Below are 13,099 nucleotides of genomic sequence, written 5' to 3'. Positions count from 1 at the left end.
AAGGATGCGGGACGAGATCGGAAGTGAAAGCAAAAATCTGCGATCAGAGATCGCAGTTGGCTATGGCAAAATCACAGACAGTAACCCTTAACAGAGTATGTGTTGAGTTTTTTGGTCCAATAATTCAAATCTGTTTTTTTTTTTTTTTTTTAAATAAAGTGATAGGAAATAACTAGTCATCCAGTTTTAATATCAACTGTTTCATCTGGCCTTGAAGAGGTATATCTGAGTATCGTCCGTATAGTTTTGTTGTTGACTCACAGGATGCAAATATTTTAATCAGGAATATAAGATTGGAATATTGTTTGCATTTCTCTTTTGCATATTATCTTTAAAAGCTTTGCGTTTGTCTTTTGCATATTTAAAAGCTTTGCATTTGTCTTTTGTTTGCATATATATCACAATAATTAAATGCACTTTAATCTTAATGTTTTTCTAATATTATAAACCAAGCAGAAATTAAAATCTAAAAATATAATTCGACTGTAAAAGAGAGTATTTTAAAGTCAATTAAATATATAATTTATGCAGAAAATGACATTAGTCATGTCAATTATAAATTGTGTAATATGTTCACAAAAGCTCAATGAATAAAAGATAACAATAAAACTACAATTTAGACATCAATGTTGTATATAGGGTCATATTGATTACTTTTATTAATCCATTAGTTTTGTTTTTTGTCTCATGGTAATATTTTAACATTTTATTTAAAACCCCACCCCAACAGTGTCCAGGTGTGCGGTATTTTTCTAGTGCATTTGTTATCAGGGCAGGGTCCCTTATGTTATTGTGTATTTATAAAAGAGATGGTTATGGTCCTTGATTATGATTTGCCTGGGACGTTGTAAAATACACTTGTGTAAAAACACACCTGTGACCTAATTGCATTGCAGCACAAATTGTGCTGCTTTGTCTGTGTGTTTCTGTATCTGTGTGAGACTTGACATTGACAACCATTCTGCTAAACTACTTTGTTTGGCGGAAGGATTATTATTTGTTGTTAATAAAGTACATTTTTTGTTGCTGTGTGTTTATTTTGCCAGCTATATGTGTCAAAGTCACCAGCTCAGAACCCATGAGCACTACATTTCCCAGCATCCCTCTTGGTCCCAACCTGCACTTAGTCAGCCATCACCACACCTGCTGCAGATCATCAGTAGAATCCTGATTCCCTGCGCCTGCACTCCCTCATCAACACACCATATATGTATACCCGCTTCACCCTCACGTCAGGGTCTGTTCTCGTCAGTTCCCCATAGAGACTACCTACCTGAGATTGTTACGTCAGTATTCCAGATCCAGTTTACCTGCACAGAACCAAACATCAGCTAAGCCACCATTTGCATTTCCCTATTGACATCCACTTGCTGTTGCCTGGTTCCTGCTGTCACCTCCACCCTCTGCTCTCAATAAAGAACCTATTGCACTTACTCATCAATCTGTTTCCTTCTGTTGTGTGACAATATGTAGTAACAATTTTATAAAAGCTGTGGTTTGCAGTGATTTTAGAACGGCTAACCTTAGCTGTTCTAAAATCACTGTAAACCTCAGCTTTTGGGGCTTATTGCTTTAAAATGTTATAGTGTTCTGTCAGGCACTTAATTTATATAAACTTTTAGGGGTTCATTATATGGATTTTGTTTTAATTTTTTTATTTTTAATATTAATTACCTTTTATGTATTAAACAGCTCAAACATTTTATCAATAGAAAAAAAAATGAAAACCTGCTAAAAATTAACATTCAATCAAGACAATTCTCCTTATACTATAGAAGCTTTTGCCATAAAGGGTTCTTTAACCCTAAGGTTTTACATTGAACCTCATTTAACTTTTTCTTTTTTCCTCAGAATGTAGCTCATTGTAGATGTGATTTAAAGGGATACTCCACTTTAAAATGAAAATTCTGTCATCATGTACTCATGTTGTTTCAAACCTGTATGAATTTCTTTCTTCTGCTGAACAGAAAGGAAGATATTTAGAAGAATATCAGTAACTAGACAGTTTCTGTTCCCTTTCGTGGTCACTCCGAGTTACGTCGGATGACGACGATTGGGGTTTCGCTTAGAAAGCCTATCACCTTCAAGTATATAAAACGAGCCAATGGCAATGAAATGCCATGGGTCTGCGGAATTTGCATAGCGTATCTCCGCCCACCGCAGGGGGTATAAAGGAAGTACGCTGGCATAATGCAGATATGTTTTCGCTTCGGAACCAAGAGTTTTCTTCACTCCTGCTACAAGCCATTCTGTATCATCTTCACTCTACGAGACGAGCGGCTCTTCAGTGTGTTTGTGTGATGGCGTATTCCAGCGAGATCGCATTGCCTGCTGCTGATCTGTGCAGTGATCTGCCGACAGTGAGTGTGTTTCTCCCTGGGCGCTTCAGCACACTGCTGAGCTTTTCCTCTCTCTAAAAGAGCTGCACGCGGCACGTCTTTTTCAAGACGGTTCGCCCGTGTATTACTGGATGTGGGCGCGTGACTCATCTGTTTAACGGTCGCGAGCGCTGTTTTGCGTGTTGGGCTTAATCACGCTCGGCAGCGCTCGTGGATGAGTTATGTTTTCATTACGGGAACATGACCATCGCGATGTTTATAGATCTTTGTGTGAGAGTCCCCTCTGCCACACCCCAATCTATCTCTTCCTAAAATGTGAAGGATACTTTGGCTGGTGGCCAGGGTGATCTGAGGGTTATGATGTGGCATAATTCCGACGAGCTTTCCTCGGGCCACGCCCCCCTCCACATCGCAAACTGTGGAGCTTCTGTGTGTGCCTGGTTCCTCTCAGGGACCCAGTGTTTTCCTTCGGGACTCCAGCAGATGGTGTCATGTCACTCACAGCATCATAAGGCGGGCTTGATTCCTCTGGAAATGAGGATTCGACTGCGCTGCCTCCCTCGGGAGTGTCAGCGTTAGTCGAGTCAGATCCAGAACTGATGGCCATGCTTTCCCGGGCAGCTGAAAGCATCGGTTGGAGTGGCATCCTCCCCCCGAGCGCTGTAGGCTTCCCGGATGTGCATCAGGACGCTTCCGGCCTGCGGGAGTCCATGTGACTTTTGCGGCCCGCGGGCGTCCTCCGCCTTCGCTGCCCTTGATCGTGAGGCGATCCTGGTCTGTATGTTCTCTGTCACTATATTGACACAGGCATGCAGTCCTGTGTGTCGCCTTCGCCTTCGAGGCAGTGCTGACTCTGGAGTTCTGTCAGAACCGGCCGCAGTGGAACGCTGGTCCTTCCCTGGCCAACACTGACAGAATGCGGAAACTCGACCACGCCCCCTTGCTGGGACGCTATGCCTCCCATGCCTGGCCTGGTCGTTCCGCCACGCACACTACTGACCTCGCTCTCGGGCGACATCGGTACCTGCGTGTTCCTGGGTCAGGTGGTGTCCACAAGAGTGGTCCAGTTATGGGCTTAGCCAGGTTAATGTGAGGGGGTCTGGGAATTCACTTTCTCAGCTCCCCCATGTCCCAGGCTGGGCTCTTCGGCGGGGTGGCTTCGGCCACCAGAAGCAGACTGAGGCGAGCACATTCTGCCCCGACGCTCCGCTGCTCAGCCGTCGGCACAGAATCCTCAGCCTGCTCGCCGCCGAGGGCGCCCTCCCGCGGCCGCCCCTCCCGCACGGCCCCAGCAGCAACCTTCACCCGGGCCGCGTCGTGGAGGAAGCCGCAGGCAGGCGCCACAGCCCTCTCCAGCCCCGCCGCCCGCTAAACGCCAGGCCAAGCGGCGCTCCTGAGACGGGCTGCTCAGGGTTGGCTTCAATTCTGTCCCAGGAGCTGGTAGCAGGGCCACTCCTTCCCCCGGTGGAGGGCCGGGGGAGAATCTTTTGTTCTCCACTCTCCGCTGCTCGTCCAACGACGAGCAGTACTCTGATGTGGTTGAAGACAGAATTGAATTCCCCAATCCTGAGCCGACAGAGTCCGAGGGCCGCAGTGCGCGCCACCCTCGGGTCCCGCCACTGCCGCCCTCCTCTGTCCCAGAGGTGCGGGATGACAGCACGCGCCGCCCACGGGCCACGCTCCTCTCATCCCCCTCTGTCGCCAGACCCCTGCCAGAGCACGCCCCCGTGGGACGCGCGCCCTCCCCTGGCCTCCTCCGGCAGGACGCGGTTAATGACCGTGCCCCCGCACAGGGCCGCTATGCCACCCTCGCCGGTGCCGGTCATTCCGCCTCGCTGCCCCACCGACGGTACGTCTGTGGTTCGTATGACCCCGCTGGTGCACTTTCTGGAGGCCTGGCTAGAGCTTCCCAGACTGTCCCGCTGGGTCGCGAGAACTATCAGGCTCGGCTACGCGATTCAGTTCGCGAGATCTCCTCCCCGCTTCAGGGGAGTCCGCTTCACTATGGTCGGTGGCAATGCCCCTGTCATGAGAGCGGAGGTCGCCACCCTACTGGCGAAGGGTGCGATCGAGATTGTCCCTCCAGCCGAGATGAAATTGTACCCAAGAAGTCCGGTGGGTTACGGCCAATCCTCGACCTGCGCGTCTTGAACCGCTCCCTTCACAGGCTGCCGTTCAAGATGCTAACGCCCAAACACATCCTCCAGTGTGTGCGGCCGCAGGATTGGTTTGCAGCGATCGACCTGAAGGACGCCTACTTCCATGTCTCCATTTTACCTCGACACAGACCGTTTCTACGGTTTGCTTTCGAGGGGCAGGCATACCAGTACGCGGTTCTCCCTTTCGGGCTAGCCCTGTCTCCTCGCGTCTTTACGAAGGTCGTCGAGGCAGCCCTTGTTCCCCTCCGGGAACACGGGGTTCGCATCCTGAACTATCTCGACAACTGGCTGATCCTAGCTCACTCTCGAGACCAGGTTTGCGAACACAGGAACCTAGTGCTCCGGCACCTAGCTCGTCTGGGCCTTCGGGTCAACTGGGAGAAGAGCAAACTCTGCCCCGTGCAGAGGATCTCTTTTCTCGGTATGGAGATCGACTCGGTCGCCATGTGCGCGCAGCTTACGAGCGAGCGCGCGCAGTCACTGCTGACTTGTCTTCGTCAGTTCGAGGGCAAGAGTGCGGTTCCACTGAAACTTTTTCAGAGGCTCCTGGGGCATATGGCATCCGCAGCCGCAGTAACGCCGCTGGGATTGCTTCATATGAGACCGCTTCAGCTTTGGCTTCGCGATCGAGTCCCGAGGTGGGCATGGCAACACGGCACGCTCCGAGTCCCAGTGACTCCAGCCTGCCGTCAGACCTTCACCCCGTGGACGAACCTCAATTTTCTACGGGCCGGAGTGCCCTTAGAACGAGTTTCCCGGCATGCTGTTGTATCAACAGATGCCTCCACCACGGGCTGGGGCGCCATGTGCAATGGTCATGCTGCCGCGGGCTCCTGGACAGGACCCCAGCGCCTTTGGCATGTCAATTGCCTCGAGTTGCTGGCTGTACGTCTCGCCCTGCACCGCTTCCATGCGCTGCTCAAGGGTCAGCACGTACTAGTCCGATCAGACAATACCGCAACAGTAGCGTACATCAACCATCAGGGTGATCTACGCTCCCGCCGTATGTCGCAACTCGCTCGCCACCTCCTCATATGGAGTCAGAAGCATCTGAGGTCGCTTCGAGCCATTTATATCCCTGGACACCTGAACCAGGCGGCCGACGAGCTGTCTCGAGTTCGGCCTCGCGCTGGAGAATGGCGACTCCGTCCCCAGACGGTCCAGCTGATTTGGGATCAGTTCGGCGACGCACAGGTAGACCTGTTTGCCTCCCACGACTCGTCCCATTGCGACCTGTTTTATTCCCTGACCGAGGGCACGCTCGGCACGGATGCACTGGCGCACAGCTGGCCGCGGGGCCTACGCAAGTATGCGTTTCCCCCAGTGAGCCTCCTTGCGCAGACCTTGCGCAAGATCAGGGAGGACGAGGAGCAGGTCATTTTGGTTGCCCCGTATTGGCCCAACCGGACCTGGTTCTCCGAACTAGTACTCCTCGCGACAGCACCTCCCTGGCCAATTCCTCTGAGGAAGGACCTCCTTTCTCAGGGACGGGGCACCTTATGGCACCCTCGTCCCGATCTTTGGAACCTCCACGTGTGGCCCCTGGACGGGACGAGGCAGGTTTGAGTACCCTACCACCTGCGGTGGTGGCTACCATCACTTCCGCTAGAGCATCGTCCACGTGACATGCCTATGCGTTGAAGTGGAACCTCTTCGTCAACTGGTGTTCTTCTAAACATCAAGAACCCACGAAATGCCCGATCAGTGTCGTGCTTTCCTTCCTGCAAGAAGGGTTGGAGCGAAGGCTGTCTCCCTCCACCCTGAAAGTGTATGTTGCCTGTAACAACATTGGCTATTTGAATCATTCGCTCGTTTGATTCTGAATTAACAAATTCGGACTCTCTGTGTTTTCTAAGCACATTCCTGCCCAAAACGTTCTTTGCTAAGCTTATCAGAGCTTGTAACCTCCTGACTTCGAAATTACAAATCATACGCCAGGCTCCATAAAGACTGGAACAAATTGACTTTTACGACCTAAATTGCACCTTGGAGGATAAGTTCTGGACTCCAAACCCCCCCCTTTCCCTCTCTGGACCACAGAGAGATAACGAAACTTGAAACTTTCTACACACACACACACACACACACACACAAACATCCCTTTGTGTTTAAATTAGGATAGAATATACTTTAATTTATGTACAATTACATTAGGCATGTGTGATTTAGTTTGGCTTTATAATAAAGGTGTGGTTTTGAAATGTATTCTTTAATCAATAGTGTTTTAGTTAGAGAATGTTCAACAATATTCTCTGGCAATTGCCTTCCCCCCACTTTGCTGTTTTATTGCCTAATGGAATGTCAACTGGGTTTTTAGGAGTGGAGCAGAATTAACGTGGTAATCTTTACTCCTACTTAAATCCTACATTTTCTACTTAAATCCTAAATTTTCTATATGCATAACCACCGAAGAAATGTAAACATGGATGTAATTTCCCATCTCATAATTTTTCTTTTACGTGGTGTAGTTTGTGTATTCTGGTAAACTTTGGTAATAAGGTTAGACAAATCAGGTGTGTACCGTGTTTAGTTCCTCAAGCTTCATATCCATTTGTACCCTATAGGGTACAACACATTTTGGGTAAATCTTATTTCTAGACATGTAACGAACTTTAAAATGCTTGTAAATATGCATATCTTATGTAACTTGATTTTCTTAATCTTCATATGACGTGTGTGATATCGTTGAAATTCTCTCAATCTAACAGAGTCGAATTTCGATAGCAGAATGAAGTAATGTGCATTATTTTACACTTTTTCATATTTCGGGAGCCGAACAGCTCAAAGCTCATCTCCTCATGACTCATCCGAGTGGGCGTGGCCCCAGAGACAAAGACATTTTTCCCGCTTCAGACCTTTGGACGTTCATTGGTTGTTCGCGCGAACAGAGGCGTCAACCCATATTGTCCATAAAAGACCGACTCAGAAAATCCTCTCACTCTCTCTCCTGCTTTTACGAACCCTCTTCTTCAGAAGACCCATGGCTCCCTTTTAGGGAGCATTCTTTCGTATTCGGACTCAGCGAAGCAAACGCAGCAAGCAACTTCAACTCAAAGAAAAGACTCTTTTGAAAATCCCGCGGCCGCGCTCACCTGAAGACGCATGAGAGAACAAAGGCCCATGCGCGCGCGCCTGCCTCAGCACCACAACAGACCACATGCAAGTCTCGAAATCTAAATGCTGTTTAAGGTTGTATCTTCCCTTTTTCAAGGTGATCTGATTCCTTGTTGTCTGTCAAAAGGTTGCTGTCTGTGAGTCTGCCTAAAACTGTGCTTTCTCTGATCGCACAGGTTGCTTTCACTTTCGCTCGCTCATCCTCTCCATCTCTCGCATCTTCCGATCTCTCTCTATCTATCTATCTCTCATGCCTACGCTCTCTCCTTCCTCCTCCAAAACCCAAGTCCGGACCGGCTTCGGCCTGCTTCTCTTTTCTTTTTATTTATTTCTTTTATGTTTTTCTATAGTCTAGTTTCGTTTTCCTCTTCGCCTCTGTTCATTCACGAGCTGAATGAACTTAGCCTGCCCTGAACCATTCCCTGCAACTTCACCACAAAGAAAGATAATCTTTGAAGCTCCCGCGCTCGCACGCGCGCCGGAAGACAGCACGCGCACGCCTCCCCTCAGACGACTCGCGCTGCTTTTAAAGACACGCAGAACCCTGCGGTCCTACACACCTCATACAAAGAGAACCATATGCCATGCAAGTATCGATTATTGAATTGAACTTATGATGAGATTTCTTTGTTGTGTCTTAACCTGGGTGTGCTATTTGATAATCTGTCACTGAAAGCCACATTCCCAGCATTTGTAAAACCCATGTTAAACAATGTTTTTCCATCTTAAATTATCTCTAAAACACATGATCAAACAATTTTCCTATTTTGCACCCAAACTCTGAAACAGTCTTCAGCCTTGTTCGGAAGGCAGACACACTGTTAATTTAAATCCAGATTAAAGACCCATCTCTTAACCTAGCATAACACGCTGTCACATTTTTATAATTCAAATCCCTTAAGAGATTGTTAGACTGTATTGATTAGGTCAACTGGAATTCAGGAACACTTACCATAACATCCATCGCGTGTTGCATTAAAAGAGGAATGGCATCTACTTCTATTAGTTTATCTGTCTCATCCTTATCCTGAGGTTACCGTAGTCAGCCAGATCCTGTCCATATCCAGATGGTGGACCCAGAAACCACCACAACACAGCCCTTAAATGTCAGTTAAAACCATGACAATTAGATGAGCCCTATGGACAGATCTGCAGCGAAGACCTCGACAACCAAACAAGTGCTCTACAGACCCCTAAGGCCAGCTATGAATGTGCCATGCCATCCATTATAGTTTCATCATGCTTACAGTCATTGAAAAGCCACTCATCTACTACTGGCTAAACGACAGTTCCACCTTCATGTTTCAAACTACTGAACAGACTACAACTCTTCCATTCCCACCTAATGTTCGCGTTACATCCTGATCATCGTGCAGAAGGAGCAGAATGCAACATTTTTGAAAATCAGTCAAAATTTGAAATATGTTGCTGCCTGGAATCATAAATCACACCATATTCATTAATTTGGCCAAAAGAGAACTGGCCTCCCGATTGAGCCTGGTTTCTCGCCAAGTTTTTTTTATCTCCTTTTCTGTCACATGATGGAAACTGGGTTCCTTGGCACTGTCGCTTTTTGCTTGCTTAGCTGGGGTTAAAAAGACACTTGATATTCAGTAATATACTGCATTATCGATTTGACTGCACTTGACACTATTGGATGAGTAATCCATAAGTAGTCCATATGATATGACTCATGTCATGATTTGCATTCAAGTTCAAACACAGAGCTTCAAAAGAGATGCAAAAGAGAGATGCAAATAATAGGCAAATTCATGTGTTTCTTTGTTAACACGTGTTAGGTGCATCTTAAACTTCTTGACATGTGCTTTCACTTTTTCCCTATACATATTTTTTTTGGCAGACTAAAGCTCAGGATTTAGTAATTAAAGAGATAATAATTCAGTAAAACAAAATTCACTAAAGACAAATTTTCTCTGAGTGTTTAATTTGATATCGTAATGTTTTAAGTCCGTTTAATCGTAAGTCCGAACTCAAAAGCTAAGTCTGTACAGACGGACATTCCCAATTTAAATCTAGATCTAAAATGCAGCATTCGCATAATGCACCTCATAACCTTGTACTCCAGTTATATCAGATCAAATGCACATGATTATCTTTGCTTAATGTTATGAAAAGAAGATATGCTAAATACTAACCAGGTAGTAGAATAAAAGGCCTTACATATACATACATTTTACACTACACACACCAACTTGCGAAGGAAACAGGAGGACTTTTGGACACTTTATTTTTTTGGTTTCTTGGACCTGTCATGCACAACCTGGGGTGCTTCTCAATATCCCTCCTCGTCTCCTCTCTCCTCCGTCCTCCATCCTATGACCCGGAAACTGATCGAGCTCAGACATCTTGAAGGACATCTCAATTCTCTAATTGCACCGCGAGGAGGCGAGGACCGAGGAGTGAGGAGGCTTTCTGAGGAGTTATGATATAGAGGATACACAGGTGTATCCTATGCGGACGAGTTTTATCGACTAAATATGACGCACGTATTCTTCTCCGATCACAATCATTTTAATTTATACTTTACCTTTGCAGTTTATATAAACCACACATCTCACATATTACAACAGGGTATCTTGTGTTATTATTATTTATTATGAATTTCTTAAATTAACAAACTTCAACAACATAAGGGCAGATGCTTTGAGCGCTGCTGATGATGCTATGAAGTGATGCTCGAGTGATCAAGTTTTCCAATGTATAAAAAGCTTTCATTCGATTCCTCCGTCCTCATTTTCTTTCCTTGCAGCCTTCCCTCGTATCTTACAGGAGGTGGAGCTGAGACGCAAAGAAAAGTAACGAGGATGCACAAATAAGAAATGAGAAACACCGTTGACTACATATTGATATTCTCCATTTCAGTTAGTGTTGTGTTGGGACAAGACATTATAGGGTTATGATTTACTCACCCTCAAGTCATCCTAGGTTTATATGACAATCTTCTTTCAGACAAATACAATCTGAGTTATATTAAAAAATGTCCTGGCTCTTCCAAGCTTTCTGTTTTTAAGTCCATAAAAGTGCATCTATCCATCATAAAAGTGCTCCACACAGTTTTTTGGCTTTGATACTTAAGATGCACCAGCTTTGACATTTATTATCAAACATCCCCATGTGTGTCATGATTTCTTCAGTTCAAACATTCATTGTTAAGTGTTGAATGCATCAACAAACATTTTTGCTGTACATTTGCTAAACAACCAAACTCACTAGAGTGCTCACTATTAGGAATCTGTGTTGCAGATTTGGCACATTTTTCAGAAGTGCATGTAATGCATGACAAATGTAACAATGAAAAAATGTGCAAATAAAACGATTTAATTAATTAAATATTTAAATACTTCAGTCATTTATTTTTGTTGAATCCTCTGTTGACCTGTTATGATTAAATGTACAATACAATGAACTTTATTTGAGTTCTACTTTTGTTGAGTATAAAAATAGTATAGAAAAAAAGATTACAGAATGTGCTTTGAGTTGCAAAATAATAATAATTCATAATCAAAAAATAAGTTTTAATTATGACCTATACATTGTCAATAATTTAACCACACTTTGAAAATCAGATATTGTTTTTATTCAATTCAATTTTATTTCTATAGCACTTTTCACAGTTTTGCATGGTTGCAAAGCATAGTTTTATATACATATAAAGTAGTTACAAAAGTAAAGATATGCCATTATGACAAATAAAAAAAGCAAAATATAGTCAGTTTGAAATGGTGAAAGAAATTCACGTACCTGATCAGAAGTTTAATTACTTAAGTGTTTTCCAAACACACTCCAATGCAACTACTGTACAAATCAAATCAATGGTACTTTAATGGCCTGTTGCACTTTGAAATGTGGACTGCAGCCCCTTGGGCTGTAAAAATATTAAGAATTATTTAATGCATTTTTAAAATGATCCGACTAGTCCTCAAAAATTACACAAAAGTTAAAATGTCAAATAAATTCAAAAACTTTAAAGGTGCTGTATGTAACTTTTCTACTAAAATGAATCCTTTTTTATTGCCTGTGTGTGAAGGGGTTGTAATCTCACATTAAAATGATCCACTTTGCGGATTTTGCTATTACCTCGGAAAGCAAGTATTCTTATTTTTATGTGAAGGTGCCGGGTCGGATTTACCGCGAAATCCAGTGACGTGACCTGCACTGCACGTGCGCTCCCGAGCCTCTCCTCGTCTAGCCTACTGACTTTGCAACTTATGACATGGACTTATGACATGTCTGATAACACTAAGAAACGACCTGCTCCCAGCACAACACAGACTCCACACAAACTCCACATATTGATAAAAAAAAAAAAAGAAAATTTTTTTTCTGCTGAAGCTCGTATAAGGCCAGACGTGAATCGGAGGAACTTCGGGTGAAAAAACACGGCTCAACATCAGCAGGGCATTTGAATCATGGAGAAACCTTATCTACAAACCTAGAATGTACATTTCCTGAAGAAAATGTGAAGTGGTGCTTGCAGTGGCAAAATTCGGCATGGTTGATAGGGTTACATACTTATCATGGTACGAGCATGGAGCATTAGTTCAACGTCAAGCTGATAAAAGTAGCCTATTATTGTACATGTTGTGTGATGCTTTCTCCTGTGTGTTGCGTCTCAGTCTGGAAGGTACCCACAGTGCCGTTTATATACTGTCTATGCACTGTGCTCGCTCATAAATTCGAGCACGCGCAAGAGCACGCTCTTGTAAACTTATTGGTTGCAATCTGAAACATCACCGCTAGAGGTTGCTGAAAACTACATACAGCACCTTTAACTGCATGAAAAGTAACAACGTAAAATATATTAAAATAATTGAAATTCATGCATCACATTTAAATCCGCAACATACTGAAATCCCAAATAATTTCATTGTGTTTTACATCAGGAGCAGTTGTGCAGTACATTGAGAGCAGAGAATCGGAAGAGAAATGTTACGGATGGTTTTATTCCATTCGCACGCACTGAAACACAAGCAGTTCCCCTTCGTCAGCTCACTATTACATGAGTCAGAAGTGATTCTGATGAATGGGGATCGCTTGTGAGAGCCTATCTACTTAGCTTGAAACTAAATGAGCCAATGAATATTGGCATGCGATAATTGCACCAGCTGCCATGCATCGCGGCGCGAGCATATAGCGAGCAACAGGTGCGTTTGCATCCTTGTCTTTCGCTTCAGAGCCAGACGGTGTTTGCTGTTCTTATCTCCTGCAAGATTTACTGAGTGTCTTCGAGTCTCTGCCAAGAAGAAAATGTGATTCGTGGTGTTGGTGTGACGGCTATGACAGCAAGGGTCGCGATCTCTCTGCGTCTCTCTCAGCATTAACAGCTGTTTTCACAGCTTTGTCGGTTTGGTGGGCGTGACGTTTGAGAGTGAGTGCTCACACTGGGTTGCATTCCTACTGTGTAGCCACGGCTATCTCCCTGTGCGTTTCAGCACCTCAAAGCACTTCTAAAAGTGCTAACACGAT

This window comes from Squalius cephalus, assembly GCF_949319135.1.
Source record: "Squalius cephalus genome assembly, chromosome: 8".
Taxonomy (NCBI): domain Eukaryota; kingdom Metazoa; phylum Chordata; class Actinopteri; order Cypriniformes; family Leuciscidae; genus Squalius; species Squalius cephalus.
Note: the sequence above shows the minus strand (reverse complement) of the source record.